We start from the raw sequence: 27,990 nt of genomic DNA, 5'->3' as shown, positions 1-27,990 counted from the left end.
GAAGCTCAAGGACCTCAAAGCGCCCGAACAGGGACTTGAACCCTGGACCCTCAGATTAAAAGTCTGATGCTCTACCGACTGAGCTATCCGGGCTCTGAAAAATCCACCACCAGAAGAGTCCAAAGCTGTTTGAATCTTGACATCTATGGTGGAAAAAGAGCATTCAGCCTGAAAGCACAAGTATTTGGCTTGCCCAGGCTGGCCAATCGTCCTCTCCCGTTTAATTTTCTAGGACAGGTTGAAGATAAAAGGGAGAATCTAACCTGTAAGCATGCAGATAGGGTCCAGTCCAGTTTCTGGCTTACTTTTACCTACAGGCCAATGCTCTTTCACCGGAAACAAGGGCCTTGCAAAAAGACACTGCCAGAACGGCTTCCTTAAGCCCTGGACCAAGACACTTCCAGTATTCTTAATCAGTGACTGGGTTACAAATGAAGTTCCCCTTTAGCCTCATGATGCCAGGTCCAGCAGAGGAAACGCAGGCCAAAAAATAAGGTGGAATCCACCCTGGATTATAGGCAAGAGAAGATCAAGCAGCGTGTGCCAGTCGCAGATTGTTTACGGGAGCCCAGGTAAGCTACCACAAACAAGGGTCTATGGCAGGAAACAGTTGGTCAAACAATCACCTTCAGCCACCTTTATTTCTGGTGCAGATTCCAAGAGCGTCGAGGGGGGAGGTTGGCTTCCCGTCCCCTAGGACATTTCATCTCTCTGGTCCAGTGAGCATTCCTGGCAGATGTGCATAAAGACTGCCCAATCAGAAGCTCAAGGACCTCAAAGCGCCCAAACAGGGACTTGAACCCTGGACCCTCAGATTAAAAGTCTGATGCTCTACCGACTGAGCTATCCAGGCTCTGAAAAATCCACCACCAGAAGAGTCCAAAGCTGTTTGAATCTTGACATCTATGGTGGAAAAAGAGCATTCAGCCTGAAAGCACAAGTATTTGGCTTGCCCAGGCTGGCCAATCGTCCTCTCCCGTTTAATTTTCTAGGACAGGTTGAAGATAAAAGGGAGAATCTAACCTGTAAGCATGCAGATAGGGTCCAGTCCAGTTTCTGGCTTACTTTTACCTACAGGCCAATGCTCTTTCACCGGAAACAAGGGCCTTGCAAAAAGACACTGCCCGAACGGCTTCCTTAAGCCCTGGACCAAGACACTTCCAGTATTCTTAATCAGTGACTTGGTTACAAATGAAGTTCCCCTTTAGCCTCATGATGCCAGGTCCAGCAGAGGAAACGCAGGCCAAAAAATAAGGTAGAATCCACTCTGGATTATAGGCAAGAGAAGATCAAGCAGCGTGTGCCAGTCGCAGATTGTTTACGGGAGCCCAGGTAAGCTACCACAGACAAGGGTCTATGGCAGGAAACAGTTGGTCAAACAATCACCTTCAGCCACCTTTATTTCTGGTGCAGATTCCAAGAGCCTCGAGGGGGGAGGTTGGCTTCCCGTCCCCTAGGACATTTCATCTCTCTGGTCCAGTGAGCATTCCTGGCAGATGTGCATAAAGACTGCCCAATCAGAAGCTCAAGGACCTCAAAGCGCCCGAACAGGGACTTGAACCCTGGACCTTCAGATTAAAAGTCTGATGCTCTACCGACTGAGCTATCCGGGCTCTGAAAAATCACCCACCAGAAGAGTCCAAAGCTGTTTGAATCTTGACATCTATGGTGGAAAAAGAGCATTCAGCCTGAAAGCACAAGTATTTGGCTTGCCCAGGCTGGCCAATCGTCCTCTCCCGTTTAATTTTCTAGGACAGGTTGAAGATAAAAGGGAGAATCTAACCTGTAAGCATGCAGATAGGGTCCAGTCCAGTTTCTGGCTTACTTTTACCTACAGGCCAATGCTCTTTCACCGGAAACAAGGGCCTTGCAAAAAGACACTGCCAGAACGGCTTCCTTAAGCCCTGGACCAAGACACTTCCAGTATTCTTAATCAGTGACTGGGTTATAAATGAAGTTCCCCTTTAGCCTCATGATGCCAGGTCCAGCAGAGGAAACGCAGGCCAAAAAATAAGGTGGAATCCACCCTGGATTATAGGCAAGAGAAGATCAAGCAGCGTGTGCCAGTTGCAGATTGTTTACGGGAGCCCAGGTAAGCTACCACAGACAAGGGTCTATGGCAGGAAACAGTTGGTCAAACAATCACCTTCAGCCACCTTTATTTCTGGTGCAGATTCCAAGAGCGTCGAGGGGGGAGGTTGGCTTCCCGTCCCCTAGGACATTTCATCTCTCTGGTCCAGTGAGCATTCCTGGCAGATGTGCATAAAGACTGCCCAATCAGAAGCTCAAGGACCTCAAAGCGCCCGAACAGGGACTTGAACCCTGGACCCTCAGATTAAAAGTCTGATGCTCTACCGACTGAGCTATCCGGGCTCTGAAAAATCCACCACCAGAAGAGTCCAAAGCTGTTTGAATCTTGACATCTATGGTGGAAAAAGAGCATTCAGCCTGAAAGCACAAGTATTTGGCTTGCCCAGGCTGGCAAATCGTCCTCTCCCGTTTAATTTTCTAGGACAGGTTGAAGATAAAAGGGAGAATCTAACCTGTAAGCATGCAGATAGGGTCCAGTCCAGTTTCTGGCTTACTTTTACCTACAGGCCAATGCTCTTTCACCGGAAACAAGGGCCTTGCAAAAAGACACTGCCCGAACGGCTTCCTTAAGCCCTGGACCAAGACACTTCCAGTATTCTTAATCAGTGACTGGGTTACAAATGAAGTTCCCCTTTAGCCTCATGATGCCAGGTCCAGCAGAGGAAACGCAGGCCAAAAAATAAGGTAGAATCCACCCTGGATTATAGGCAAGAGAAGATCAAGCAGCGTGTGCCAGTCGCAGATTGTTTACGGGAGCCCAGGTAAGCTACCACAGACAAGGGTCTATGGCAGGAAACAGTTGGTCAAACAATCACCTTCAGCCACCTTTATTTCTGGTGCAGATTCCAAGAGCCTCGAGGGGGGAGGTTGGCTTCCCGTCCCCTAGGACATTTCATCTCTCTGGTCCAGTGAGCATTCCTGGCAGATGTGCATAAAGACTGCCCAATCAGAAGCTCAAGGACCTCAAAGCGCCCGAACAGGGACTTGAACCCTGGACCCTCAGATTAAAAGTCTGATGCTCTACCGACTGAGCTATCCGGGCTCTGAAAAATCCACCACCAGAAGAGTCCAAAGCTGTTTGAATCTTGACATCTATGGTGGAAAAAGAGCATTCAGCCTGAAAGCACAAGTATTTGGCTTGCCCAGGCTGGCCAATCGTCCTCTCCCGTTTAATTTTCTAGGACAGGTTGAAGATAAAAGGGAGAATCTAACCTGTAAGCATGCAGATAGGGTCCAGTCCAGTTTCTGGCTTACTTTTACCTACAGGCCAATGCTCTTTCACCGGAAACAAGGGCCTTGCAAAAAGACACTGCCAGAACGGCTTCCTTAAGCCCTGGACCAAGACACTTCCAGTATTCTTAATCAGTGACTGGGTTACAAATGAAGTTCCCCTTTAGCCTCATGATGCCAGGTCCAGCAGAGGAAACGCAGGCCAAAAAATAAGGTGGAATCCACCCTGGATTATAGGCAAGAGAAGATCAAGCAGCGTGTGCCAGTCGCAGATTGTTTACGGGAGCCCAGGTAAGCTACCACAAACAAGGGTCTATGGCAGGAAACAGTTGGTCAAACAATCACCTTCAGCCACCTTTATTTCTGGTGCAGATTCCAAGAGCGTCGAGGGGGGAGGTTGGCTTCCCGTCCCCTAGGACATTTCATCTCTCTGGTCCAGTGAGCATTCCTGGCAGATGTGCATAAAGACTGCCCAATCAGAAGCTCAAGGACCTCAAAGCGCCCAAACAGGGACTTGAACCCTGGACCCTCAGATTAAAAGTCTGATGCTCTACCGACTGAGCTATCCAGGCTCTGAAAAATCCACCACCAGAAGAGTCCAAAGCTGTTTGAATCTTGACATCTATGGTGGAAAAAGAGCATTCAGCCTGAAAGCACAAGTATTTGGCTTGCCCAGGCTGGCCAATCGTCCTCTCCCGTTTAATTTTCTAGGACAGGTTGAAGATAAAAGGGAGAATCTAACCTGTAAGCATGCAGATAGGGTCCAGTCCAGTTTCTGGCTTACTTTTACCTACAGGCCAATGCTCTTTCACCGGAAACAAGGGCCTTGCAAAAAGACACTGCCCGAACGGCTTCCTTAAGCCCTGGACCAAGACACTTCCAGTATTCTTAATCAGTGACTTGGTTACAAATGAAGTTCCCCTTTAGCCTCATGATGCCAGGTCCAGCAGAGGAAACGCAGGCCAAAAAATAAGGTAGAATCCACTCTGGATTATAGGCAAGAGAAGATCAAGCAGCGTGTGCCAGTCGCAGATTGTTTACGGGAGCCCAGGTAAGCTACCACAGACAAGGGTCTATGGCAGGAAACAGTTGGTCAAACAATCACCTTCAGCCACCTTTATTTCTGGTGCAGATTCCAAGAGCCTCGAGGGGGGAGGTTGGCTTCCCGTCCCCTAGGACATTTCATCTCTCTGGTCCAGTGAGCATTCCTGGCAGATGTGCATAAAGACTGCCCAATCAGAAGCTCAAGGACCTCAAAGCGCCCGAACAGGGACTTGAACCCTGGACCTTCAGATTAAAAGTCTGATGCTCTACCGACTGAGCTATCCGGGCTCTGAAAAATCACCCACCAGAAGAGTCCAAAGCTGTTTGAATCTTGACATCTATGGTGGAAAAAGAGCATTCAGCCTGAAAGCACAAGTATTTGGCTTGCCCAGGCTGGCCAATCGTCCTCTCCCGTTTAATTTTCTAGGACAGGTTGAAGATAAAAGGGAGAATCTAACCTGTAAGCATGCAGATAGGGTCCAGTCCAGTTTCTGGCTTACTTTTACCTACAGGCCAATGCTCTTTCACCGGAAACAAGGGCCTTGCAAAAAGACACTGCCAGAACGGCTTCCTTAAGCCCTGGACCAAGACACTTCCAGTATTCTTAATCAGTGACTGGGTTATAAATGAAGTTCCCCTTTAGCCTCATGATGCCAGGTCCAGCAGAGGAAACGCAGGCCAAAAAATAAGGTGGAATCCACCCTGGATTATAGGCAAGAGAAGATCAAGCAGCGTGTGCCAGTTGCAGATTGTTTACGGGAGCCCAGGTAAGCTACCACAGACAAGGGTCTATGGCAGGAAACAGTTGGTCAAACAATCACCTTCAGCCACCTTTATTTCTGGTGCAGATTCCAAGAGCGTCGAGGGGGGAGGTTGGCTTCCCGTCCCCTAGGACATTTCATCTCTCTGGTCCAGTGAGCATTCCTGGCAGATGTGCATAAAGACTGCCCAATCAGAAGCTCAAGGACCTCAAAGCGCCCGAACAGGGACTTGAACCCTGGACCCTCAGATTAAAAGTCTGATGCTCTACCGACTGAGCTATCCGGGCTCTGAAAAATCCACCACCAGAAGAGTCCAAAGCTGTTTGAATCTTGACATCTATGGTGGAAAAAGAGCATTCAGCCTGAAAGCACAAGTATTTGGCTTGCCCAGGCTGGCAAATCGTCCTCTCCCGTTTAATTTTCTAGGACAGGTTGAAGATAAAAGGGAGAATCTAACCTGTAAGCATGCAGATAGGGTCCAGTCCAGTTTCTGGCTTACTTTTACCTACAGGCCAATGCTCTTTCACCGGAAACAAGGGCCTTGCAAAAAGACACTGCCCGAACGGCTTCCTTAAGCCCTGGACCAAGACACTTCCAGTATTCTTAATCAGTGACTGGGTTACAAATGAAGTTCCCCTTTAGCCTCATGATGCCAGGTCCAGCAGAGGAAACGCAGGCCAAAAAATAAGGTAGAATCCACCCTGGATTATAGGCAAGAGAAGATCAAGCAGCGTGTGCCAGTCGCAGATTGTTTACGGGAGCCCAGGTAAGCTACCACAGACAAGGGTCTATGGCAGGAAACAGTTGGTCAAACAATCACCTTCAGCCACCTTTATTTCTGGTGCAGATTCCAAGAGCCTCGAGGGGGGAGGTTGGCTTCCCGTCCCCTACGACATTTCATCTCGCTGGTCCAGTGAGCATTCCTGGCAGATGTGCATAGAGACTGCCCAATCAGAAGCTCAAGGACCTCAAAGCGCCCGAACAGGGACTTGAACCCTGGACCCTCAGATTAAAAGTCTGATGCTCTACCGACTGAGCTATCCGGGCTCTGAAAAATCCACCACCAGAAGAGTCCAAAGCTGTTTGAATCTTGACATCTATGGTGGAAAAAGAGCATTCAGCCTGAAAGCACAAGTATTTGGCTTGCCCAGGCTGGCCAATCGTCCTCTCCCGTTTAATTTTCTAGGACAGGTTGAAGATAAAAGGGAGAATCTAACCTGTAAGCATGCAGATAGGGTCCAGTCCAGTTTCTGGCTTACTTTTACCTACAGGCCAATGCTCTTTCACCGGAAACAAGGGCCTTGCAAAAAGACACTGCCAGAACGGCTTCCTTAAGCCCTGGACCAAGACACTTCCAGTATTCTTAATCAGTGACTGGGTTACAAATGAAGTTCCCCTTTAGCCTCATGATGCCAGGTCCAGCAGAGGAAACGCAGGCCAAAAAATAAGGTGGAATCCACCCTGGATTATAGGCAAGAGAAGATCAAGCAGCGTGTGCCAGTTGCAGATTGTTTACGGGAGCCCAGGTAAGCTACCACAGACAAGGGTCTATGGCAGGAAACAGTTGGTCAAACAATCACCTTCAGCCACCTTTATTTCTGGTGCAGATTCCAAGAGCCTCGAGGGGGGAGGTTGGCTTCCCGTCCCCTAGGACATTTCATCTCTCTGGTCCAGTGAGCATTCCTGGCAGATGTGCATAAAGACTGCCCAATCAGAAGCTCAAGGACCTCAAAGCGCCCAAACAGGGACTTGAACCCTGGACCCTCAGATTAAAAGTCTGATGCTCTACCGACTGAGCTATCCGGGCTCTGAAAAATCCACCACCAGAAGAGTCCAAAGCTGTTTGAATCTTGACATCTATGGTGGAAAAAGAGCATTCAGCCTGAAAGCACAAGTATTTGGCTTGCCCAGGCTGGCCAATCGTCCTCTCCCGTTTAATTTTCTAGGACAGGTTGAAGATAAAAGGGAGAATCTAACCTGTAAGCATGCAGATAGGGTCCAGTCCAGTTTCTGGCTTACTTTTACCTACAGGCCAATGCTCTTTCACCGGAAACAAGGGCCTTGCAAAAAGACACTGCCAGAACGGCTTCCTTAAGCCCTGGACCAAGACACTTCCAGTATTCTTAATCAGTGACTGGGTTACAAATGAAGTTCCCCTTTAGCCTCATGATGCCAGGTCCAGCAGAGGAAACGCAGGCCAAAAAATAAGGTGGAATCCACCCTGGATTATAGGCAAGAGAAGATCAAGCAGCGTGTGCCAGTTGCAGATTGTTTACGGGAGCCCAGGTAAGCTACCACAGACAAGGGTCTATGGCAGGAAACAGTTGGTCAAACAATCACCTTCAGCCACCTTTATTTCTGGTGCAGATTCCAAGAGCGTCGAGGGGGGAGGTTGGCTTCCCGTCCCCTAGGACATTTCATCTCTCTGGTCCAGTGAGCATTCCTGGCAGATGTGCATAAAGACTGCCCAATCAGAAGCTCAAGGACCTCAAAGCGCCCGAACAGGGACTTGAACCCTGGACCCTCAGATTAAAAGTCTGATGCTCTACCGACTGAGCTATCCGGGCTCTGAAAAATCCACCACCAGAAGAGTCCAAAGCTGTTTGAATCTTGACATCTATGGTGGAAAAAGAGCATTCAGCCTGAAAGCACAAGTATTTGGCTTGCCCAGGCTGGCAAATCGTCCTCTCCCGTTTAATTTTCTAGGACAGGTTGAAGATAAAAGGGAGAATCTAACCTGTAAGCATGCAGATAGGGTCCAGTCCAGTTTCTGGCTTACTTTTACCTACAGGCCAATGCTCTTTCACCGGAAACAAGGGCCTTGCAAAAAGACACTGCCCGAACGGCTTCCTTAAGCCCTGGACCAAGACACTTCCAGTATTCTTAATCAGTGACTGGGTTACAAATGAAGTTCCCCTTTAGCCTCATGATGCCAGGTCCAGCAGAGGAAACGCAGGCCAAAAAATAAGGTAGAATCCACCCTGGATTATAGGCAAGAGAAGATCAAGCAGCGTGTGCCAGTCGCAGATTGTTTACGGGAGCCCAGGTAAGCTACCACAGACAAGGGTCTATGGCAGGAAACAGTTGGTCAAACAATCACCTTCAGCCACCTTTATTTCTGGTGCAGATTCCAAGAGCCTCGAGGGGGGAGGTTGGCTTCCCGTCCCCTACGACATTTCATCTCGCTGGTCCAGTGAGCATTCCTGGCAGATGTGCATAGAGACTGCCCAATCAGAAGCTCAAGGACCTCAAAGCGCCCGAACAGGGACTTGAACCCTGGACCCTCAGATTAAAAGTCTGATGCTCTACCGACTGAGCTATCCGGGCTCTGAAAAATCCACCACCAGAAGAGTCCAAAGCTGTTTGAATCTTGACATCTATGGTGGAAAAAGAGCATTCAGCCTGAAAGCACAAGTATTTGGCTTGCCCAGGCTGGCCAATCGTCCTCTCCCGTTTAATTTTCTAGGACAGGTTGAAGATAAAAGGGAGAATCTAACCTGTAAGCATGCAGATAGGGTCCAGTCCAGTTTCTGGCTTACTTTTACCTACAGGCCAATGCTCTTTCACCGGAAACAAGGGCCTTGCAAAAAGACACTGCCAGAACGGCTTCCTTAAGCCCTGGACCAAGACACTTCCAGTATTCTTAATCAGTGACTGGGTTACAAATGAAGTTCCCCTTTAGCCTCATGATGCCAGGTCCAGCAGAGGAAACGCAGGCCAAAAAATAAGGTGGAATCCACCCTGGATTATAGGCAAGAGAAGATCAAGCAGCGTGTGCCAGTTGCAGATTGTTTACGGGAGCCCAGGTAAGCTACCACAGACAAGGGTCTATGGCAGGAAACAGTTGGTCAAACAATCACCTTCAGCCACCTTTATTTCTGGTGCAGATTCCAAGAGCCTCGAGGGGGGAGGTTGGCTTCCCGTCCCCTAGGACATTTCATCTCTCTGGTCCAGTGAGCATTCCTGGCAGATGTGCATAAAGACTGCCCAATCAGAAGCTCAAGGACCTCAAAGCGCCCGAACAGGGACTTGAACCCTGGACCCTCAGATTAAAAGTCTGATGCTCTACCGACTGAGCTATCCGGGCTCTGAAAAATCCACCACCAGAAGAGTCCAAAGCTGTTTGAATCTTGACATCTATGGTGGAAAAAGAGCATTCAGCCTGAAAGCACAAGTATTTGGCTTGCCCAGGCTGGCCAATCGTCCTCTCCCGTTTAATTTTCTAGGACAGGTTGAAGATAAAAGGGAGAATCTAACCTGTAAGCATGCAGATAGGGTCCAGTCCAGTTTCTGGCTTACTTTTACCTACAGGCCAATGCTCTTTCACCGGAAACAAGGGCCTTGCAAAAAGACACTGCCAGAACGGCTTCCTTAAGCCCTGGACCAAGACACTTCCAGTATTCTTAATCAGTGACTGGGTTACAAATGAAGTTCCCCTTTAGCCTCATGATGCCAGGTCCAGCAGAGGAAACGCAGGCCAAAAAATAAGGTGGAATCCACCCTGGATTATAGGCAAGAGAAGATCAAGCAGCGTGTGCCAGTTGCAGATTGTTTACGGGAGCCCAGGTAAGCTACCACAGACAAGGGTCTATGGCAGGAAACAGTTGGTCAAACAATCACCTTCAGCCACCTTTATTTCTGGTGCAGATTCCAAGAGCGTCGAGGGGGGAGGTTGGCTTCCCGTCCCCTAGGACATTTCATCTCTCTGGTCCAGTGAGCATTCCTGGCAGATGTGCATAAAGACTGCCCAATCAGAAGCTCAAGGACCTCAAAGCGCCCGAACAGGGACTTGAACCCTGGACCCTCAGATTAAAAGTCTGATGCTCTACCGACTGAGCTATCCGGGCTCTGAAAAATCCACCACCAGAAGAGTCCAAAGCTGTTTGAATCTTGACATCTATGGTGGAAAAAGAGCATTCAGCCTGAAAGCACAAGTATTTGGCTTGCCCAGGCTGGCAAATCGTCCTCTCCCGTTTAATTTTCTAGGACAGGTTGAAGATAAAAGGGAGAATCTAACCTGTAAGCATGCAGATAGGGTCCAGTCCAGTTTCTGGCTTACTTTTACCTACAGGCCAATGCTCTTTCACCGGAAACAAGGGCCTTGCAAAAAGACACTGCCCGAACGGCTTCCTTAAGCCCTGGACCAAGACACTTCCAGTATTCTTAATCAGTGACTGGGTTACAAATGAAGTTCCCCTTTAGCCTCATGATGCCAGGTCCAGCAGAGGAAACGCAGGCCAAAAAATAAGGTAGAATCCACCCTGGATTATAGGCAAGAGAAGATCAAGCAGCGTGTGCCAGTCGCAGATTGTTTACGGGAGCCCAGGTAAGCTACCACAGACAAGGGTCTATGGCAGGAAACAGTTGGTCAAACAATCACCTTCAGCCACCTTTATTTCTGGTGCAGATTCCAAGAGCCTCGAGGGGGGAGGTTGGCTTCCCGTCCCCTAGGACATTTCATCTCGCTGGTCCAGTGAGCATTCCTGGCAGATGTGCATAGAGACTGCCCAATCAGAAGCTCAAGGACCTCAAAGCGCCTGAACAGGGACTTGAACCCTGGACCCTCAGATTAAAAGTCTGATGCTCTACCGACTGAGCTATCCGGGCTCTGAAAAATCCACCACCAGAAGAGTCCAAAGCTGTTTGAATCTTGACATCTATGGTGGAAAAAGAGCATTCAGCCTGAAAGCACAAGTATTTGGCTTGCCCAGGCTGGCCAATCGTCCTCTCCCGTTTAATTTTCTAGGACAGGTTGAAGATAAAAGGGAGAATCTAACCTGTAAGCATGCAGATAGGGTCCAGTCCAGTTTCTGGCTTACTTTTACCTACAGGCCAATGCTCTTTCACCGGAAACAAGGGCCTTGCAAAAAGACACTGCCAGAACGGCTTCCTTAAGCCCTGGACCAAGACACTTCCAGTATTCTTAATCAGTGACTGGGTTACAAATGAAGTTCCCCTTTAGCCTCATGATGCCAGGTCCAGCAGAGGAAACGCAGGCCAAAAAATAAGGTGGAATCCACCCTGGATTATAGGCAAGAGAAGATCAAGCAGCGTGTGCCAGTTGCAGATTGTTTACGGGAGCCCAGGTAAGCTACCACAGACAAGGGTCTATGGCAGGAAACAGTTGGTCAAACAATCACCTTCAGCCACCTTTATTTCTGGTGCAGATTCCAAGAGCCTCGAGGGGGGAGGTTGGCTTCCCGTCCCCTAGGACATTTCATCTCTCTGGTCCAGTGAGCATTCCTGGCAGATGTGCATAAAGACTGCCCAATCAGAAGCTCAAGGACCTCAAAGCGCCCGAACAGGGACTTGAACCCTGGACCCTCAGATTAAAAGTCTGATGCTCTACCGACTGAGCTATCCGGGCTCTGAAAAATCCACCACCAGAAGAGTCCAAAGCTGTTTGAATCTTGACATCTATGGTGGAAAAAGAGCATTCAGCCTGAAAGCACAAGTATTTGGCTTGCCCAGGCTGGCCAATCGTCCTCTCCCGTTTAATTTTCTAGGACAGGTTGAAGATAAAAGGGAGAATCTAACCTGTAAGCATGCAGATAGGGTCCAGTCCAGTTTCTGGCTTACTTTTACCTACAGGCCAATGCTCTTTCACCGGAAACAAGGGCCTTGCAAAAAGACACTGCCAGAACGGCTTCCTTAAGCCCTGGACCAAGACACTTCCAGTATTCTTAATCAGTGACTGGGTTACAAATGAAGTTCCCCTTTAGCCTCATGATGCCAGGTCCAGCAGAGGAAACGCAGGCCAAAAAATAAGGTGGAATCCACCCTGGATTATAGGCAAGAGAAGATCAAGCAGCGTGTGCCAGTTGCAGATTGTTTACGGGAGCCCAGGTAAGCTACCACAAACAAGGGTCTATGGCAGGAAACAGTTGGTCAAACAATCACCTTCAGCCACCTTTATTTCTGGTGCAGATTCCAAGAGCGTCGAGGGGGGAGGTTGGCTTCCCGTCCCCTAGGACATTTCATCTCTCTGGTCCAGTGAGCATTCCTGGCAGATGTGCATAAAGACTGCCCAATCAGAAGCTCAAGGACCTCAAAGCGCCCAAACAGGGACTTGAACCCTGGACCCTCAGATTAAAAGTCTGATGCTCTACCGACTGAGCTATCCAGGCTCTGAAAAATCCACCACCAGAAGAGTCCAAAGCTGTTTGAATCTTGACATCTATGGTGGAAAAAGAGCATTCAGCCTGAAAGCACAAGTATTTGGCTTGCCCAGGCTGGCCAATCGTCCTCTCCCGTTTAATTTTCTAGGACAGGTTGAAGATAAAAGGGAGAATCTAACCTGTAAGCATGCAGATAGGGTCCAGTCCAGTTTCTGGCTTACTTTTACCTACAGGCCAATGCTCTTTCACCGGAAACAAGGGCCTTGCAAAAAGACACTGCCAGAACGGCTTCCTTAAGCCCTGGACCAAGACACTTCCAGTATTCTTAATCAGTGACTGGGTTATAAATGAAGTTCCCCTTTAGCCTCATGATGCCAGGTCCAGCAGAGGAAACGCAGGCCAAAAAATAAGGTGGAATCCACCCTGGATTATAGGCAAGAGAAGATCAAGCAGCGTGTGCCAGTTGCAGATTGTTTACGGGAGCCCAGGTAAGCTACCACAGACAAGGGTCTATGGCAGGAAACAGTTGGTCAAACAATCACCTTCAGCCACCTTTATTTCTGGTGCAGATTCCAAGAGCGTCGAGGGGGGAGGTTGGCTTCCCGTCCCCTAGGACATTTCATCTCTCTGGTCCAGTGAGCATTCCTGGCAGATGTGCATAAAGACTGCCCAATCAGAAGCTCAAGGACCTCAAAGCGCCCGAACAGGGACTTGAACCCTGGACCCTCAGATTAAAAGTCTGATGCTCTACCGACTGAGCTATCCGGGCTCTGAAAAATCCTCCACCAGAAGAGTCCAAAGCTGTTTGAATCTTGACATCTATGGTGGAAAAAGAGCATTCAGCCTGAAAGCACAAGTATTTGGCTTGCCCAGGCTGGCCAATCGTCCTCTCCCGTTTAATTTTCTAGGACAGGTTGAAGATAAAAGGGAGAATCTAACCTGTAAGCATGCAGATAGGGTCCAGTCCAGTTTCTGGCTTACTTTTACCTACAGGCCAATGCTCTTTCACCGGAAACAAGGGCCTTGCAAAAAGACACTGCCAGAACGGCTTCCTTAAGCCCTGGACCAAGACACTTCCAGTATTCTTAATCAGTGACTGGGTTACAAATGAAGTTCCCCTTTAGCCTCATGATGCCAGGTCCAGCAGAGGAAACGCAGGCCAAAAAATAAGGTAGAATCCACTCTGGATTATAGGCAAGAGAAGATCAAGCAGCGTGTGCCAGTTGCAGATTGTTTACGGGAGCCCAGGTAAGCTACCACAGACAAGGGTCTATGGCAGGAAACAGTTGGTCAAACAATCACCTTCAGCCACCTTTATTTCTGGTGCAGATTCCAAGAGCCTCGAGGGGGGAGGTTGGCTTCCCGTCCCCTAGGACATTTCATCTCTCTGGTCCAGTGAGCGTTCCTGGCAGATGTGCATAAAGACTGCCCAATCAGAAGCTCAAGGACCTCAAAGCGCCCGAACAGGGACTTGAACCCTGGACCCTCAGATTAAAAGTCTGATGCTCTACCGACTGAGCTATCCGGGCTCTGAAAAATCCACCACCAGAAGAGTCCAAAGCTGTTTGAATCTTGACATCTATGGTGGAAAAAGAGCATTCAGCCTGAAAGCACAAGTATTTGGCTTGCCCAGGCTGGCCAATCGTCCTCTCCCGTTTAATTTTCTAGGACAGGTTGAAGATAAAAGGGAGAATCTAACCTGTAAGCATGCAGATAGGGTCCAGTCCAGTTTCTGGCTTACTTTTACCTACAGGCCAATGCTCTTTCACCGGAAACAAGGGCCTTGCAAAAAGACACTGCCAGAACGGCTTCCTTAAGCCCTGGACCAAGACACTTCCAGTATTCTTAATCAGTGACTGGGTTACAAATGAAGTTCCCCTTTAGCCTCATGATGCCAGGTCCAGCAGAGGAAACGCAGGCCAAAAAATAAGGTGGAATCCACCCTGGATTATAGGCAAGAGAAGATCAAGCAGCGTGTGCCAGTTGCAGATTGTTTACGGGAGCCCAGGTAAGCTACCACAAACAAGGGTCTATGGCAGGAAACAGTTGGTCAAACAATCACCTTCAGCCACCTTTATTTCTGGTGCAGATTCCAAGAGCGTCGAGGGGGGAGGTTGGCTTCCCGTCCCCTAGGACATTTCATCTCTCTGGTCCAGTGAGCATTCCTGGCAGATGTGCATAAAGACTGCCCAATCAGAAGCTCAAGGACCTCAAAGCGCCCAAACAGGGACTTGAACCCTGGACCCTCAGATTAAAAGTCTGATGCTCTACCGACTGAGCTATCCAGGCTCTGAAAAATCCACCACCAGAAGAGTCCAAAGCTGTTTGAATCTTGACATCTATGGTGGAAAAAGAGCATTCAGCCTGAAAGCACAAGTATTTGGCTTGCCCAGGCTGGCCAATCGTCCTCTCCCGTTTAATTTTCTAGGACAGGTTGAAGATAAAAGGGAGAATCTAACCTGTAAGCATGCAGATAGGGTCCAGTCCAGTTTCTGGCTTACTTTTACCTACAGGCCAATGCTCTTTCACCGGAAACAAGGGCCTTGCAAAAAGACACTGCCAGAACGGCTTCCTTAAGCCCTGGACCAAGACACTTCCAGTATTCTTAATCAGTGACTGGGTTATAAATGAAGTTCCCCTTTAGCCTCATGATGCCAGGTCCAGCAGAGGAAACGCAGGCCAAAAAATAAGGTGGAATCCACCCTGGATTATAGGCAAGAGAAGATCAAGCAGCGTGTGCCAGTTGCAGATTATTTACGGGAGCCCAGGTAAGCTACCACAGACAAGGGTCTATGGCAGGAAACAGTTGGTCAAACAATCACCTTCAGCCACCTTTATTTCTGGTGCAGATTCCAAGAGCGTCGAGGGGGGAGGTTGGCTTCCCGTCCCCTAGGACATTTCATCTCTCTGGTCCAGTGAGCATTCCTGGCAGATGTGCATAAAGACTGCCCAATCAGAAGCTCAAGGACCTCAAAGCGCCCGAACAGGGACTTGAACCCTGGACCCTCAGATTAAAAGTCTGATGCTCTACCGACTGAGCTATCCGGGCTCTGAAAAATCCACCACCAGAAGAGTCCAAAGCTGTTTGAATCTTGACATCTATGGTGGAAAAAGAGCATTCAGCCTGAAAGCACAAGTATTTGGCTTGCCCAGGCTGGCAAATCGTCCTCTCCCGTTTAATTTTCTAGGACAGGTTGAAGATAAAAGGGAGAATCTAACCTGTAAGCATGCAGATAGGGTCCAGTCCAGTTTCTGGCTTACTTTTACCTACAGGCCAATGCTCTTTCACCGGAAACAAGGGCCTTGCAAAAAGACACTGCCCGAACGGCTTCCTTAAGCCCTGGACCAAGACACTTCCAGTATTCTTAATCAGTGACTGGGTTACAAATGAAGTTCCCCTTTAGCCTCATGATGCCAGGTCCAGCAGAGGAAACGCAGGCCAAAAAATAAGGTAGAATCCACCCTGGATTATAGGCAAGAGAAGATCAAGCAGCGTGTGCCAGTCGCAGATTGTTTACGGGAGCCCAGGTAAGCTACCACAGACAAGGGTCTATGGCAGGAAACAGTTGGTCAAACAATCACCTTCAGCCACCTTTATTTCTGGTGCAGATTCCAAGAGCCTCGAGGGGGGAGGTTGGCTTCCCGTCCCCTAGGACATTTCATCTCGCTGGTCCAGTGAGCATTCCTGGCAGATGTGCATAAAGACTGCCCAATCAGAAGCTCAAGGACCTCAAAGCGCCCGAACAGGGACTTGAACCCTGGACCCTCAGATTAAAAGTCTGATGCTCTACCGACTGAGCTATCCGGGCTCTAAAAAATCCACCACCAGAAGAGTCCAAAGCTGTTTGAATCTTGACATCTATGGTGGAAAAAGAGCATTCAGCCTGAAAGCACAAGTATTTGGCTTGCCCAGGCTGGCCAATCGTCCTCTCCCGTTTAATTTTCTAGGACAGGTTGAAGATAAAAGGGAGAATCTAACCTGTAAGCATGCAGATAGGGTCCAGTCCAGTTTCTGGCTTACTTTTACCTACAGGCCAATGCTCTTTCACCGGAAACAAGGGCCTTGCAAAAAGACACTGCCAGAACGGCTTCCTTAAGCCCTGGACCAAGACACTTCCAGTATTCTTAATCAGTGACTGGGTTACAAATGAAGTTCCCCTTTAGCCTCATGATGCCAGGTCCAGCAGAGGAAACGCAGGCCAAAAAATAAGGTGGAATCCACCCTGGATTATAGGCAAGAGAAGATCAAGCAGCGTGTGCCAGTTGCAGATTGTTTACGGGAGCCCAGGTAAGCTACCACAGACAAGGGTCTATGGCAGGAAACAGTTGGTCAAACAATCACCTTCAGCCACCTTTATTTCTGGTGCAGATTCCAAGAGCCTCGAGGGGGGAGGTTGGCTTCCCGTCCCCTAGGACATTTCATCTCTCTGGTCCAGTGAGCATTCCTGGCAGATGTGCATAAAGACTGCCCAATCAGAAGCTCAAGGACCTCAAAGCGCCCGAACAGGGACTTGAACCCTGGACCCTCAGATTAAAAGTCTGATGCTCTACCGACTGAGCTATCCGGGCTCTGAAAAATCCACCACCAGAAGAGTCCAAAGCTGTTTGAATCTTGACATCTATGGTGGAAAAAGAGCATTCAGCCTGAAAGCACAAGTATTTGGCTTGCCCAGGCTGGCCAATCATCCTCTCCCGTTTAATTTTCTAGGACAGGTTGAAGATAAAAGGGAGAATCTAACCTGTAAGCATGCAGATAGGGTCCAGTCCAGTTTCTGGCTTACTTTTACCTACAGGCCAATGCTCTTTCACCGGAAACAAGGGCCTTGCAAAAAGACACTGCCAGAACGGCTTCCTTAAGCCCTGGACCAAGACACTTCCAGTATTCTTAATCAGTGACTGGGTTACAAATGAAGTTCCCCTTTAGCCTCATGAGGCCAGGTCCAGCAGAGGAAACGCAGGCCAAAAAATAAGGTGGAATCCACCCTGGATTATAGGCAAGAGAAGATCAAGCAGCGTGTGCCAGTTGCAGATTGTTTACGGGAGCCCAGGTAAGCTACCACAAACAAGGGTCTATGGCAGGAAACAGTTGGTCAAACAATCACCTTCAGCCACCTTTATTTCTGGTGCAGATTCCAAGAGCGTCGAGGGGGGAGGTTGGCTTCCCGTCCCCTAGGACATTTCATCTCTCTGGTCCAGTGAGCATTCCTGGCAGATGTGCATAAAGACTGCCCAATCAGAAGCTCAAGGACCTCAAAGCGCCCAAACAGGGACTTGAACCCTGGACCCTCAGATTAAAAGTCTGATGCTCTACCGACTGAGCTATCCAGGCTCTGAAAAATCCACCACCAGAAGAGTCCAAAGCTGTTTGAATCTTGACATCTATGGTGGAAAAAGAGCATTCAGCCTGAAAGCACAAGTATTTGGCTTGCCCAGGCTGGCCAATCGTCCTCTCCCGTTTAATTTTCTAGGACAGGTTGAAGATAAAAGGGAGAATCTAACCTGTAAGCATGCAGATAGGGTCCAGTCCAGTTTCTGGCTTACTTTTACCTACAGGCCAATGCTCTTTCACCGGAAACAAGGGCCTTGCAAAAAGACACTGCCCGAACGGCTTCCTTAAGCCCTGGACCAAGACACTTCCAGTATTCTTAATCAGTGACTTGGTTACAAATGAAGTTCCCCTTTAGCCTCATGATGCCAGGTCCAGCAGAGGAAACGCAGGCCAAAAAATAAGGTAGAATCCACTCTGGATTATAGGCAAGAGAAGATCAAGCAGCGTGTGCCAGTCGCAGATTGTTTACGGGAGCCCAGGTAAGCTACCACAGACAAGGGTCTATGGCAGGAAACAGTTGGTCAAACAATCACCTTCAGCCACCTTTATTTCTGGTGCAGATTCCAAGAGCCTCGAGGGGGGAGGTTGGCTTCCCGTCCCCTAGGACATTTCATCTCTCTGGTCCAGTGAGCATTCCTGGCAGATGTGCATAAAGACTGCCCAATCAGAAGCTCAAGGACCTCAAAGCGCCCGAACAGGGACTTGAACCCTGGACCTTCAGATTGAAAGTCTGATGCTCTACCGACTGAGCTATCCAGGCTCTGAAAAATCCACCACCAGAAGAGTCCAAAGCTGTTTGAATCTTGACATCTATGGTGGAAAAAGAGCATTCAGCCTGAAAGCACAAGTATTTGGCTTGCCCAGGCTGGCCAATCGTCCTCTCCCGTTTAATTTTCTAGGACAGGTTGAAGATAAAAGGGAGAATCTAACCTGTAAGCATGCAGATAGGGTCCAGTCCAGTTTCTGGCTTACTTTTACCTACAGGCCAATGCTCTTTCACCGGAAACAAGGGCCTTGCAAAAAGACACTGCCAGAACGGCTTCCTTAAGCCCTGGACCAAGACACTTCCAGTATTCTTAATCAGTGACTGGGTTACAAATGAAGTTCCCCTTTAGCCTCATGATGCCAGGTCCAGCAGAGGAAACGCAGGCCAAAAAATAAGGTGGAATCCACCCTGGATTATAGGCAAGAGAAGATCAAGCAGCGTGTGCCAGTTGCAGATTGTTTACGGGAGCCCAGGTAAGCTACCACAGACAAGGGTCTATGGCAGGAAACAGTTGGTCAAACAATCACCTTCAGCCACCTTTATTTCTGGTGCAGATTCCAAGAGCGTCGAGGGGGGAGGTTGGCTTCCCGTCCCCTAGGACATTTCATCTCTCTGGTCCAGTGAGCATTCCTGGCAGATGTGCATAAAGACTGCCCAATCAGAAGCTCAAGGACCTCAAAGCGCCCGAACAGGGACTTGAACCCTGGACCCTCAGATTAAAAGTCTGATGCTCTACCGACTGAGCTATCCGGGCTCTGAAAAATCCACCACCAGAAGAGTCCAAAGCTGTTTGAATCTTGACATCTATGGTGGAAAAAGAGCATTCAGCCTGAAAGCACAAGTATTTGGCTTGCCCAGGCTGGCCAATCGTCCTCTCCCGTTTAATTTTCTAGGACAGGTTGAAGATAAAAGGGAGAATCTAACCTGTAAGCATGCAGATAGGGTCCAGTCCAGTTTCTGGCTTACTTTTACCTACAGGCCAATGCTCTTTCACCGGAAACAAGGGCCTTGCAAAAAGACACTGCCCGAACGGCTTCCTTAAGCCCTGGACCAAGACACTTCCAGTATTCTTAATCAGTGACTGGGTTACAAATGAAGTTCCCCTTTAGCCTCATGATGCCAGGTCCAGCAGAGGAAACGCAGGCCAAAAAATAAGGTAGAATCCACTCTGGATTATAGGCAAGAGAAGATCAAGCAGCGTGTGCCAGTCGCAGATTGTTTACGGGAGCCCAGGTAAGCTACCACAGACAAGGGTCTATGGCAGGAAACAGTTGGTCAAACAATCACCTTCAGCCACCTTTATTTCTGGTGCAGATTCCAAGAGCCTCGAGGGGGGAGGTTGGCTTCCCGTCCCCTAGGACATTTCATCTCTCTGGTCCAGTGAGCATTCCTGGCAGATGTGCATAAAGACTGCCCAATCAGAAGCTCAAGGACCTCAAAGCGCCCGAACAGGGACTTGAACCCTGGACCCTCAGATTAAAAGTCTGATGCTCTACCGACTGAGCTATCCGGGCTCTGAAAAATCCTCCACCAGAAGAGTCCAAAGCTGTTTGAATCTTGACATCTATGGTGGAAAAAGAGCATTCAGCCTGAAAGCACAAGTATTTGGCTTGCCCAGGCTGGCCAATCGTCCTCTCCCGTTTAATTTTCTAGGACAGGTTGAAGATAAAAGGGAGAATCTAACCTGTAAGCATGCAGATAGGGTCCAGTCCAGTTTCTGGCTTACTTTTACCTACAGGCCAATGCTCTTTCACCGGAAACAAGGGCCTTGCAAAAAGACACTGCCAGAACGGCTTCCTTAAGCCCTGGACCAAGACACTTCCAGTATTCTTAATCAGTGACTGGGTTACAAATGAAGTTCCCCTTTAGCCTCATGATGCCAGGTCCAGCAGAGGAAACGCAGGCCAAAAAATAAGGTGGAATCCACCCTGGATTATAGGCAAGAGAAGATCAAGCAGCGTGTGCCAGTTGCAGATTGTTTACGGGAGCCCAGGTAAGCTACCACAGACAAGGGTCTATGGCAGGAAACAGTTGGTCAAACAATCACCTTCAGCCACCTTTATTTCTGGTGCAGATTCCAAGAGCGTCGAGGGGGGAGGTTGGCTTCCCGTCCCCTAGGACATTTCATCTCTCTGGTCCAGTGAGCATTCCTGGCAGATGTGCATAAAGACTGCCCAATCAGAAGCTCAAGGACCTCAAAGCGCCCGAACAGGGACTTGAACCCTGGACCCTCAGATTAAAAGTCTGATGCTCTACCGACTGAGCTATCTGGGCTCTGAAAAATCCACCACCAGAAGAGTCCAAAGCTGTTTGAATCTTGACATCTATGGTGGAAAAAGAGCATTCAGCCTGAAAGCACAAGTATTTGGCTTGCCCAGGCTGGCCAATCGTCCTCTCCCGTTTAATTTTCTAGGACAGGTTGAAGATAAAAGGGAGAATCTAACCTGTAAGCATGCAGATAGGGTCCAGTCCAGTTTCTGGCTTACTTTTACCTACAGGCCAATGCTCTTTCACCGGAAACAAGGGCCTTGCAAAAAGACACTGCCCGAACGGCTTCCTTAAGCCCTGGACCAAGACACTTCCAGTATTCTTAATCAGTGACTGGGTTACAAATGAAGTTCCCCTTTAGCCTCATGATGCCAGGTCCAGCAGAGGAAACGCAGGCCAAAAAATAAGGTAGAATCCACTCTGGATTATAGGCAAGAGAAGATCAAGCAGCGTGTGCCAGTCGCAGATTGTTTACGGGAGCCCAGGTAAGCTACCACAGACAAGGGTCTATGGCAGGAAACAGTTGGTCAAACAATCACCTTCAGCCACCTTTATTTCTGGTGCAGATTCCAAGAGCCTCGAGGGGGGAGGTTGGCTTCCCGTCCCCTAGGACATTTCATCTCGCTGGTCCAGTGAGCATTCCTGGCAGATGTGCATAAAGACTGCCCAATCAGAAGCTCAAGGACCTCAAAGCGCCAAAACAGGGACTTGAACCCTGGACACTCAGATTAAAAGTCTGATGCTCTACCGACTGAGCTATCCAGGCTCTGAAAAATCCACCACCAGAAGAGTCCAAAGCTGTTTGAATCTTGACATCTATGGTGGAAAAAGAGCATTCAGCCTGAAAGCACAAGTATTTGGCTTGCCCAGGCTGGCCAATCGTCCTCTCCCGTTTAATTTTCTAGGACAGGTTGAAGATAAAAGGGAGAATCTAACCTGTAAGCATGCAGATAGGGTCCAGTCCAGTTTCTGGCTTACTTTTACCTACAGGCCAATGCTCTTTCACCGGAAACAAGGGCCTTGCAAAAAGACACTGCCCGAACGGCTTCCTTAAGCCCTGGACCAAGACACTTCCAGTATTCTTAATCAGTGACTGGGTTACAAATGAAGTTCCCCTTTAGCCTCATGATGCCAGGTCCAGCAGAGGAAACGCAGGCCAAAAAATAAGGTAGAATCCACTCTGGATTATAGGCAAGAGAAGATCAAGCAGCGTGTGCCAGTTGCAGATTGTTTACGGGAGCCCAGGTAAGCTACCACAGACAAGGGTCTATGGCAGGAAACAGTTGGTCAAACAATCACCTTCAGCCACCTTTATTTCTGGTGCAGATTCCAAGAGCCTCGAGGGGGGAGGTTGGCTTCCCGTCCCCTAGGACATTTCATCTCTCTGGTCCAGTGAGCATTCCTGGCAGATGTGCATAAAGACTGCCCAATCAGAAGCTCAAGGACCTCAAAGCACCCGAACAGGGACTTGAACCCTGGACCCTCAGATTAAAAGTCTGATGCTCTACCGACTGAGCTATCCGGGCTCTGAAAAATCCACCACCAGAAGAGTCCAAAGCTGTTTGAATCTTGACATCTATGGTGGAAAAAGAGCATTCAGCCTGAAAGCACAAGTATTTGGCTTGCCCAGGCTGGCCAATCGTCCTCTCCCGTTTAATTTTCTAGGACAGGTTGAAGATAAAAGGGAGAATCTAACCTGTAAGCATGCAGATAGGGTCCAGTCCAGTTTCTGGCTTACTTTTACCTACAGGCCAATGCTCTTTCACTGGAAACAAGGGCCTTGCAAAAAGACACTGCCAGAACAGCTTCCTTAAGCCCTGGACCAAGACACTTCCAGTATTCTTAATCAGTGACTGGGTTACAAATGAAGTTCCCCTTTAGCCTCATGATGCCAGGTCCAGCAGAGGAAACGCAGGCCAAAAAATAAGGTAGAATCCACTCTGGATTATAGGCAAGAGAAGATCAAGCAGCGTGTGCCAGTCGCAGATTGTTTACGGGAGCCCAGGTAAGCTACCACAGACAAGGGTCTATGGCAGGAAACAGTTGGTCAAACAATCACCTTCAGCCACCTTTATTTCTGGTGCAGATTCCAAGAGCCTCGAGGGGGGAGGTTGGCTTCCCGTCCCCTAGGACATTTCATCTCTCTGGTCCAGTGAGCATTCCTGGCAGATGTGCATAAAGACTGCCCAATCAGAAGCTCAAGGACCTCAAAGCGCCCGAACAGGGACTTGAACCCTGGACCCTCAGATTAAAAGTCTGATGCTCTACCGACTGAGCTATCCGGGCTCTGAAAAATCCACCACCAGAAGAGTCCAAAGCTGTTTGAATCTTGACATCTATGGTGGAAAAAGAGCATTCAGCCTGAAAGCACAAGTATTTGGCTTGCCCAGGCTGGCCAATCGTCCTCTCCCGTTTAATTTTCTAGGACAGGTTGAAGATAAAAGGGAGAATCTAACCTGTAAGCATGCAGATAGGGTCCAGTCCAGTTTCTGGCTTACTTTTACCTACAGGCCAATGCTCTTTCACTGGAAACAAGGGCCTTGCAAAAAGACACTGCCAGAACAGCTTCCTTAAGCCCTGGACCAAGACACTTCCAGTATTCTTAATCAGTGACTGGGTTACAAATGAAGTTCCCCTTTAGCCTCATGATGCCAGGTCCAGCAGAGGAAACGCAGGCCAAAAAATAAGGTAGAATCCACTCTGGATTATAGGCAAGAGAAGATCAAGCAGCGTGTGCCAGTCGCAGATTGTTTACGGGAGCCCAGGTAAGCTACCACAGACAAGGGTCTATGGCAGGAAACAGTTGGTCAAACAATCACCTTCAGCCACCTTTATTTCTGGTGCAGATTCCAAGAGCCTCGAGGGGGGAGGTTGGCTTCCCGTCCCCTAGGACATTTCATCTCTCTGGTCCAGTGAGCATTCCTGGCAGATGTGCATAAAGACTGCCCAATCAGAAGCTCAAGGACCTCAAAGCGCCCGAACAGGGACTTGAACCCTGGACCCTCAGATTAAAAGTCTGATGCTCTACCGACTGAACTATCCGGGCTCTGAAAAATCCACCACCAGAAGAGTCCAAAGCTGTTTGAATCTTGACATCTATGGTGGAAAAAGAGCATTCAGCCTGAAAGCACAAGTATTTGGCTTGCCCAGGCTGGCCAATCGTCCTCTCCCGTTTAATTTTCTAGGACAGGTTGAAGATAAAAGGGAGAATCTAACCTGTAAGCATGCAGATAGGGTCCAGTCCAGTTTCTGGCTTACTTTTACCTACAGGCCAATGCTCTTTCACCGGAAACAAGGGCCTTGCAAAAAGACACTGCCCGAATGGCTTCCTTAAGCCCTGGACCAAGACACTTCCAGTATTCTTAATCAGTGACTGGGTTACAAATGAAGTTTCCCTTTAGCCTCATGATGCCAGGTCCAGCAGAGGAAACGCAGGCCAAAAAATAAGGTAGAATCCACTCTGGATTATAGGCAAGAGAAGATCAAGCAGCGTGTGCCAGTCGCAGATTGTTTACGGGAGCCCAGGTAAGCTACCACAGACAAGGGTCTATGGCAGGAAACAGTTGGTCAAACAATCACCTTCAGCCACCTTTATTTCTGGTGCAGATTCCAAGAGCCTCGAGGGGGGAGGTTGGCTTCCCGTCCCCTAGGACATTTCATCTCTCTGGTCCAGTGAGCATTCCTGGCAGATGTGCATAAAGACTGCCCAATCAGAAGCTCAAGGACCTCAAAGCGCCCGAACAGGGACTTGAACCCTGGACCCTCAGATTAAAAGTCTGATGCTCTACCGACTGAGCTATCCGGGCTCTGAAAAATCCACCACCAGAAGAGTCCAAAGCTGTTTGAATCTTGACATCTATGGTGGAAAAAGAGCATTCAGCCTGAAAGCACAAGTATTTGGCTTGCCCAGGCTGGCCAATCGTCCTCTCCCGTTTAATTTTCTAGGACAGGTTGAAGATAAAAGGGAGAATCTAACCTGTAAGCATGCAGATAGGGTCCAGTCCAGTTTCTGGCTTACTTTTACCTACAGGCCAATGCTCTTTCACTGGAAACAAGGGCCTTGCAAAAAGACACTGCCAGAACAGCTTCCTTAAGCCCTGGACCAAGACACTTCCAGTATTCTTAATCAGTGACTGGGTTACAAATGAAGTTCCCCTTTAGCCTCATGATGCCAGGTCCAGCAGAGGAAACGCAGGCCAAAAAATAAGGTAGAATCCACTCTGGATTATAGGCAAGAGAAGATCAAGCAGCGTGTGCCAGTCGCAGATTGTTTACGGGAGCCCAGGTAAGCTACCACAGACAAGGGTCTATGGCAGGAAACAGTTGGTCAAACAATCACCTTCAGCCACCTTTATTTCTGGTGCAGATTCCAAGAGCCTCGAGGGGGGAGGTTGGCTTCCCGTCCCCTAGGACATTTCATCTCTCTGGTCCAGTGAGCATTCCTGGCAGATGTGCATAAAGACTGCCCAATCAGAAGCTCAAGGACCTCAAAGCGCCCGAACAGGGACTTGAACCCTGGACCCTCAGATTAAAAGTCTGATGCTCTACCGACTGAACTATCCGGGCTCTGAAAAATCCACCACCAGAAGAGTCCAAAGCTGTTTGAATCTTGACATCTATGGTGGAAAAAGAGCATTCAGCCTGAAAGCACAAGTATTTGGCTTGCCCAGGCTGGCCAATCGTCCTCTCCCGTTTAATTTTCTAGGACAGGTTGAAGATAAAAGGGAGAATCTAACCTGTAAGCATGCAGATAGGGTCCAGTCCAGTTTCTGGCTTACTTTTACCTACAGGCCAATGCTCTTTCACCGGAAACAAGGGCCTTGCAAAAAGACACTGCCCGAATGGCTTCCTTAAGCCCTGGACCAAGACACTTCCAGTATTCTTAATCAGTGACTGGGTTACAAATGAAGTTTCCCTTTAGCCTCATGATGCCAGGTCCAGCAGAGGAAACGCAGGCCAAAAAATAAGGTAGAATCCACTCTGGATTATAGGCAAGAGAAGATCAAGCAGCGTGTGCCAGTCGCAGATTGTTTACGGGAGCCCAGGTAAGCTACCACAGACAAGGGTCTATGGCAGGAAACAGTTGGTCAAACAATCACCTTCAGCCACCTTTATTTCTGGTGCAGATTCCAAGAGCCTCGAGGGGGGAGGTTGGCTTCCCGTCCCCTAGGACATTTCATCTCTCTGGTCCAGTGAGCATTCCTGGCAGATGTGCATAAAGACTGCCCAATCAGAAGCTCAAGGACCTCAAAGCGCCCGAACAGGGACTTGAACCCTGGACCCTCAGATTAAAAGTCTGATGCTCTACCGACTGAGCTATCCGGGCTCTGAAAAATCCACCACCAGAAGAGTCCAAAGCTGTTTGAATCTTGACATCTATGGTGGAAAAAGAGCATTCAGCCTGAAAGCACAAGTATTTGGCTTGCCCAGGCTGGCCAATCGTCCTCTCCCGTTTAATTTTCTAGGACAGGTTGAAGATAAAAGGGAGAATCTAACCTGTAAGCATGCAGATAGGGTCCAGTCCAGTTTCTGGCTTACTTTTACCTACAGGCCAATGCTCTTTCACCGGAAACAAGGGCCTTGCAAAAAGACACTGCCCGAACGGCTTCCTTAAGCCCTGGACCAAGACACTTCCAGTATTCTTAATCAGTGACTGGGTTACAAATGAAGTTCCCCTTTAGCCTCATGATGCCAGGTCCAGCAGAGGAAACGCAGGCCAAAAAATAAGGTAGAATCCACTCTGGATTATAGGCAAGAGAAGATCAAGCAGCGTGTGCCAGTCGCAGATTGTTTACGGGAGCCCAGGTAAGCTACCACAGACAAGGGTCTATGGCAGGAAACAGTTGGTCAAACAATCACCTTCAGCCACCTTTATTTCTGGTGCAGATTCCAAGAGCCTCGAGGTTGGAGGTTGGCTTCCCGTCCCCTAGGACATTTCATCTCTCTGGTCCAGTGAGCATTCCTGGCAGATGTGCATAAAGACTGCCCAATCAGAAGCTCAAGGACCTCAAAGCGCCCGAACAGGGACTTGAACCCTGGACCCTCAGATTAAAAGTCTGATGCTCTACCGACTGAACTATCCGGGCTCTGAAAAATCCACCACCAGAAGAGTCCAAAGCTGTTTGAATCTTGACATCTATGGTGGAAAAAGAGCATTCAGCCTGAAAGCACAAGTATTTGGCTTGCCCAGGCTGGCCAATCGTCCTCTCCCGTTTAATTTTCTAGGACAGGTTGAAGATAAAAGGGAGAATCTAACCTGTAAGCATGCAGATAGGGTCCAGTCCAGTTTCTGGCTTACTTTTACCTACAGGCCAATGCTCTTTCACCGGAAACAAGGGCCTTGCAAAAAGACACTGCCCGAATGGCTTCCTTAAGCCCTGGACCAAGACACTTCCAGTATTCTTAATCAGTGACTGGGTTACAAATGAAGTTTCCCTTTAGCCTCATGATGCCAGGTCCAGCAGAGGAAACGCAGGCCAAAAAATAAGGTAGAATCCACTCTGGATTATAGGCAAGAGAAGATCAAGCAGCGTGTGCCAGTCGCAGATTGTTTACGGGAGCCCAGGTAAGCTACCACAGACAAGGGTCTATGGCAGGAAACAGTTGGTCAAACAATCACCTTCAGCCACCTTTATTTCTGGTGCAGATTCCAAGAGCCTCGAGGGGGGAGGTTGGCTTCCCGTCCCCTAGGACATTTCATCTCTCTGGTCCAGTGAGCATTCCTGGCAGATGTGCATAAAGACTGCCCAATCAGAAGCTCAAGGACCTCAAAGCGCCCGAACAGGGACTTGAACCCTGGACCCTCAGATTAAAAGTCTGATGCTCTACCGACTGAGCTATCCGGGCTCTGAAAAATCCACCACCAGAAGAGTCCAAAGCTGTTTGAATCTTGACATCTATGGTGGAAAAAGAGCATTCAGCCTGAAAGCACAAGTATTTGGCTTGCCCAGGCTGGCCAATCGTCCTCTCCCGTTTAATTTTCTAGGACAGGTTGAAGATAAAAGGGAGAATCTAACCTGTAAGCATGCAGATAGGGTCCAGTCCAGTTTCTGGCTTACTTTTACCTACAGGCCAATGCTCTTTCACTGGAAACAAGGGCCTTGCAAAAAGACACTGCCAGAACAGCTTCCTTAAGCCCTGGACCAAGACACTTCCAGTATTCTTAATCAGTGACTGGGTTACAAATGAAGTTCCCCTTTAGCCTCATGATGCCAGGTCCAGCAGAGGAAACGCAGGCCAAAAAATAAGGTAGAATCCACTCTGGATTATAGGCAAGAGAAGATCAAGCAGCGTGTGCCAGTCGCAGATTGTTTACGGGAGCCCAGGTAAGCTACCACAGACAAGGGTCTATGGCAGGAAACAGTTGGTCAAACAATCACCTTC

The 27,990-nt window shown here is 48.7% G+C and overlaps 24 non-coding genes across 24 annotated transcripts; all 24 read right to left on the bottom strand.

Moving 5' to 3' along the window:
- Positions 1 to 20: 20 nt before the first annotated feature.
- TRNAK-UUU (transfer RNA lysine (anticodon UUU)) lies at positions 21 to 93 on the bottom strand. Its single transcript has one exon. It is a non-coding gene; the product is annotated as a tRNA-Lys (tRNA).
- Positions 94 to 1,540: 1,447 nt separating this feature from the next.
- On the bottom strand, positions 1,541 to 1,613 carry TRNAK-UUU (transfer RNA lysine (anticodon UUU)). The gene has a single exon. It is a non-coding gene; the product is annotated as a tRNA-Lys (tRNA).
- A 687-nt stretch (positions 1,614 to 2,300) lies between these two features.
- Positions 2,301 to 2,373, bottom strand: TRNAK-UUU (transfer RNA lysine (anticodon UUU)). Its single transcript has one exon. It is a non-coding gene; the product is annotated as a tRNA-Lys (tRNA).
- A 687-nt stretch (positions 2,374 to 3,060) lies between these two features.
- TRNAK-UUU (transfer RNA lysine (anticodon UUU)) lies at positions 3,061 to 3,133 on the bottom strand. The gene has a single exon. It is a non-coding gene; the product is annotated as a tRNA-Lys (tRNA).
- A 1,447-nt stretch (positions 3,134 to 4,580) lies between these two features.
- TRNAK-UUU (transfer RNA lysine (anticodon UUU)) lies at positions 4,581 to 4,653 on the bottom strand. Its single transcript has one exon. It is a non-coding gene; the product is annotated as a tRNA-Lys (tRNA).
- Positions 4,654 to 5,340: 687 nt separating this feature from the next.
- TRNAK-UUU (transfer RNA lysine (anticodon UUU)) lies at positions 5,341 to 5,413 on the bottom strand. The gene has a single exon. It is a non-coding gene; the product is annotated as a tRNA-Lys (tRNA).
- A 687-nt stretch (positions 5,414 to 6,100) lies between these two features.
- TRNAK-UUU (transfer RNA lysine (anticodon UUU)) lies at positions 6,101 to 6,173 on the bottom strand. The gene has a single exon. It is a non-coding gene; the product is annotated as a tRNA-Lys (tRNA).
- A 1,447-nt stretch (positions 6,174 to 7,620) lies between these two features.
- TRNAK-UUU (transfer RNA lysine (anticodon UUU)) lies at positions 7,621 to 7,693 on the bottom strand. The gene has a single exon. It is a non-coding gene; the product is annotated as a tRNA-Lys (tRNA).
- A 687-nt stretch (positions 7,694 to 8,380) lies between these two features.
- TRNAK-UUU (transfer RNA lysine (anticodon UUU)) lies at positions 8,381 to 8,453 on the bottom strand. Its single transcript has one exon. It is a non-coding gene; the product is annotated as a tRNA-Lys (tRNA).
- Positions 8,454 to 9,140: 687 nt separating this feature from the next.
- On the bottom strand, positions 9,141 to 9,213 carry TRNAK-UUU (transfer RNA lysine (anticodon UUU)). Its single transcript has one exon. It is a non-coding gene; the product is annotated as a tRNA-Lys (tRNA).
- Positions 9,214 to 9,900: 687 nt separating this feature from the next.
- TRNAK-UUU (transfer RNA lysine (anticodon UUU)) lies at positions 9,901 to 9,973 on the bottom strand. The gene has a single exon. It is a non-coding gene; the product is annotated as a tRNA-Lys (tRNA).
- Positions 9,974 to 11,420: 1,447 nt separating this feature from the next.
- Positions 11,421 to 11,493, bottom strand: TRNAK-UUU (transfer RNA lysine (anticodon UUU)). Its single transcript has one exon. It is a non-coding gene; the product is annotated as a tRNA-Lys (tRNA).
- A 1,447-nt stretch (positions 11,494 to 12,940) lies between these two features.
- On the bottom strand, positions 12,941 to 13,013 carry TRNAK-UUU (transfer RNA lysine (anticodon UUU)). Its single transcript has one exon. It is a non-coding gene; the product is annotated as a tRNA-Lys (tRNA).
- A 687-nt stretch (positions 13,014 to 13,700) lies between these two features.
- Positions 13,701 to 13,773, bottom strand: TRNAK-UUU (transfer RNA lysine (anticodon UUU)). Its single transcript has one exon. It is a non-coding gene; the product is annotated as a tRNA-Lys (tRNA).
- Positions 13,774 to 15,220: 1,447 nt separating this feature from the next.
- Positions 15,221 to 15,293, bottom strand: TRNAK-UUU (transfer RNA lysine (anticodon UUU)). Its single transcript has one exon. It is a non-coding gene; the product is annotated as a tRNA-Lys (tRNA).
- Positions 15,294 to 15,980: 687 nt separating this feature from the next.
- Positions 15,981 to 16,053, bottom strand: TRNAK-UUU (transfer RNA lysine (anticodon UUU)). The gene has a single exon. It is a non-coding gene; the product is annotated as a tRNA-Lys (tRNA).
- A 687-nt stretch (positions 16,054 to 16,740) lies between these two features.
- On the bottom strand, positions 16,741 to 16,813 carry TRNAK-UUU (transfer RNA lysine (anticodon UUU)). Its single transcript has one exon. It is a non-coding gene; the product is annotated as a tRNA-Lys (tRNA).
- A 1,447-nt stretch (positions 16,814 to 18,260) lies between these two features.
- On the bottom strand, positions 18,261 to 18,333 carry TRNAE-UUC (transfer RNA glutamic acid (anticodon UUC)). Its single transcript has one exon. It is a non-coding gene; the product is annotated as a tRNA-Glu (tRNA).
- Positions 18,334 to 19,020: 687 nt separating this feature from the next.
- Positions 19,021 to 19,093, bottom strand: TRNAK-UUU (transfer RNA lysine (anticodon UUU)). Its single transcript has one exon. It is a non-coding gene; the product is annotated as a tRNA-Lys (tRNA).
- Positions 19,094 to 19,780: 687 nt separating this feature from the next.
- On the bottom strand, positions 19,781 to 19,853 carry TRNAK-UUU (transfer RNA lysine (anticodon UUU)). The gene has a single exon. It is a non-coding gene; the product is annotated as a tRNA-Lys (tRNA).
- Positions 19,854 to 22,820: 2,967 nt separating this feature from the next.
- TRNAK-UUU (transfer RNA lysine (anticodon UUU)) lies at positions 22,821 to 22,893 on the bottom strand. Its single transcript has one exon. It is a non-coding gene; the product is annotated as a tRNA-Lys (tRNA).
- Positions 22,894 to 24,340: 1,447 nt separating this feature from the next.
- Positions 24,341 to 24,413, bottom strand: TRNAK-UUU (transfer RNA lysine (anticodon UUU)). The gene has a single exon. It is a non-coding gene; the product is annotated as a tRNA-Lys (tRNA).
- A 1,447-nt stretch (positions 24,414 to 25,860) lies between these two features.
- Positions 25,861 to 25,933, bottom strand: TRNAK-UUU (transfer RNA lysine (anticodon UUU)). Its single transcript has one exon. It is a non-coding gene; the product is annotated as a tRNA-Lys (tRNA).
- Positions 25,934 to 27,380: 1,447 nt separating this feature from the next.
- Positions 27,381 to 27,453, bottom strand: TRNAK-UUU (transfer RNA lysine (anticodon UUU)). The gene has a single exon. It is a non-coding gene; the product is annotated as a tRNA-Lys (tRNA).
- Between the last annotated feature and the right edge of the window lie 537 nt (positions 27,454 to 27,990).

Source organism: Lithobates pipiens, unplaced genomic scaffold (assembly GCF_037356315.1).
Source record: "Lithobates pipiens isolate NorthernLeopardFrog02 unplaced genomic scaffold, aLitPip1_a1.2 Scaffold_8, whole genome shotgun sequence".
NCBI lineage: Eukaryota > Metazoa > Chordata > Amphibia > Anura > Ranidae > Lithobates > Lithobates pipiens.
The sequence above is the reverse complement of the archived record's forward strand: the minus strand, read 5'-3'. Positions and strand labels throughout refer to the sequence as shown.